This window comes from Triticum aestivum, chromosome 5A (genome assembly GCF_018294505.1).
Source record: "Triticum aestivum cultivar Chinese Spring chromosome 5A, IWGSC CS RefSeq v2.1, whole genome shotgun sequence".
NCBI lineage: Eukaryota > Viridiplantae > Streptophyta > Magnoliopsida > Poales > Poaceae > Triticum > Triticum aestivum.
The window spans coordinates 690822628-690825250 of record NC_057806.1 but is presented as its reverse complement, the minus strand read 5'-3'; the positions used below and the strand labels follow the sequence as shown (position 1 = coordinate 690825250).

The following is a 2623-nucleotide window of genomic DNA, read 5'->3' as shown; positions in this document are numbered from 1 at the left end:
ATGAGTACAATAGCATATCACAGTTACATCTAGGCATCGAACATTTTTGCATATGAACCATGCGTGTTGGGTTGGGAAGTCCTTTTGCTCCTCCTTCCTCTACGTAAGCTCTCCTTATGTATCCTTTCATAAGAAAAGTTTCATCAACAAGTTCAAGCATATATTGACACATATACCTAGAGATTTACACTAGCAAACAAATGACTCTTCTGACAGGTAGCGTATGTACCACTAGCTCGAGCTCGATTTACGCGACACATGTCTGGTTGGGTGAGTCAGATGGGTGGGTGGGTGTGCGCTCTTGCTCTCTTTCCTCGTGTTATAAGGATTGGAGCACATATATATTTATAAATGGTGTTTTCCTCGTCCACTTGTAATGTGGGGTCAAACTTTATACACATAATATCATTCAAGTCAAACTGAGCCTATGAGATTTCATGATTTTATCGGGTTGATCTACTCCCTCCGCCCCATAATATAAGACCAGTGCCAAAAAAGGTCTTATATTATGGGGCGGAGGGAGTAGATTTTAGTGGGCCGGGGCCCCTAATTTGGAAAATAGCATGTATTCAGTTGGTAATTAGCACAAGGAAGGAGTTAGGAAATGTACATGCTCGATCGATCAGCTAAGAATGGTGGTATGCAGAGAGAGTTTCAGACAGACAGTTGGGCACTCTGCCTCTCGGCATGCATACGTCAGGCATGACCAATCTAGCACGCTAGCTAGCTACCGCGATGAAGGAGAAGAAATGCTTCTACTAATTAATCTCCAGAGAAAAAGGGGTCAGCTAGTGAGCTAGCAAATGCGTCCAACTTGTAGTAGTTATCTGCACTCCTACTAGCTAGGCATATGCAAGCTCGACCAGCCGGCCGGCGACTGAACATGTCGGATGATCACAGCCTCCGATCGATCCCATGGGGGTTAGCAGCTAGCTAGCTAGCTAGCAAGCACATATAGCTCCGTGAGGCTCTGATCGATCCAACGTACTGTCTACACGTTGCACAGACAAGAGCGACTGACCAAATCCACACTAATCGCCTTTGGGCAGACAGCAAGCAGAAAGAGAGATCTATTCACAAAACTTATTCTCAGTGCCCATCTTTCTTAATTACAGTAATTTCTCATTAAATCCTAGCTAGCTAGTATACATTCTGTATTTCTGTCTGACCCACGCTTTTAAACTGACGGGCTACATCGATCGATATATAGATAACCTATATATGCTAGGTTCTGAAAATTTGTGTGTACTAGTCTAGTCCCATCGATGACTTAACATGTATTGCCGTAAGTGCACGCAGCGTCAGATTTCACGGTGCCTTTAGTTTTGCACCTCCCGATCGATTTGGCTGCATGCATGCAGATGATGGATGCGGTGGTGATATGATGCAGGGTGATTGTGTTGTTGGCAGCTTCGCTCCCTGTCAGTCTTTACCACTTGCTTGCATTATCTGTCTCGAAACAAAACAAAAAAGTAGCTAGAGACGATACAGAAAGGATCGTACGTAGGAGGATGATCGCCTTTGGTCGTTTCTATACATGGATAAGTTCATCGAGTCCAGATAATTTCAGGTAGCGGGGAAAGTATATTAAGCAATAATAGGGCCTCACCGTCTTCCAGTATCAAGACCTGAAACTAATACAATTAGTACCAAAACAAGAAAAATGACTTGGGTATTTGAATGCAGTTTTGTTTCCCAAGTAACGGGCATCGGTGTGTATGAACTCTTTATGTTTGTTTCGCCTCGCGATCTGACGTTAAGAGAGTCAATAACATCTCCCATTTATCAAAAATCTGATCGTTTTCGTCGATTGCGACTGAAATCAGTTTTGTTGTACTCGATCGTTTACTCGCACCCACGTGATACAACCCACCCTTGAGTGAGTGCATCAGTTTCAGTTGCAGAATGATTACAAACGATCGACATGATCCATCAGTGATGTCTTGAGCCTGCGTCAGCACCAACATCTACATCCTCCTTAAGTCCTACAAGAAGTCAGTCACTACTTCCTCACCTAATCTGGCTCTTTCTTTCTTTTGCTGGGTATACAGTCTACTGTTAAGGTTCTCACTCATGCTCATCCATGAGATGCATAGTCATTATCTCACTCATCCCTAGCTTAGCTCCATTGATTTCAGGTGTACCGAGCTGTCTCCTTTTGTTTTGTGTTGGCAAAACTACTTGTTCCATGAACGTTATCTCCTACTCCATTGGGAGTTTGGACCCACACGTTCTGTGGTTTGAAATGACGTGATCACTTCTTATCTTACCGTAGTATAAAAATGGTAGGCTAATAACGTGGCAAACTTAACCAAAAGAAAAGGGAACATAAAAAAAATAGAATGGAAGGGCCCAACCGGGTTCGAACCGGTGACCTATTGATCTGCAGTCAATTGCTCTACCACTGAGCTATGGACCCTTTGTTAGGAATTAATTGAACTTGGTAGGCTTTCTTTGTGATGATTAATTAACAATCCTTAATTCAGAGGTTGATAGTGGGGAAATGTGGCATGTTTGCTTCTTCTTCTTTTGTGAAAAGACAGGAGTGTTGTTCTATGGTACTTGTGTTTTTATTTTACTCTCGGAAAGGATTTTGATATTGAAAAAACATATATTCAAAATA

General features: G+C 42.5%; 1 non-coding gene across 1 annotated transcript; it reads right to left on the bottom strand.

Annotated features, from left to right (window-relative positions):
- Nucleotides 1-2347: 2347 nt before the first annotated feature.
- Nucleotides 2348-2419, bottom strand: TRNAC-GCA (transfer RNA cysteine (anticodon GCA)). The gene has a single exon. It is a non-coding gene; the product is annotated as a tRNA-Cys (tRNA).
- Nucleotides 2420-2623: the final 204 nt, after the last annotated feature.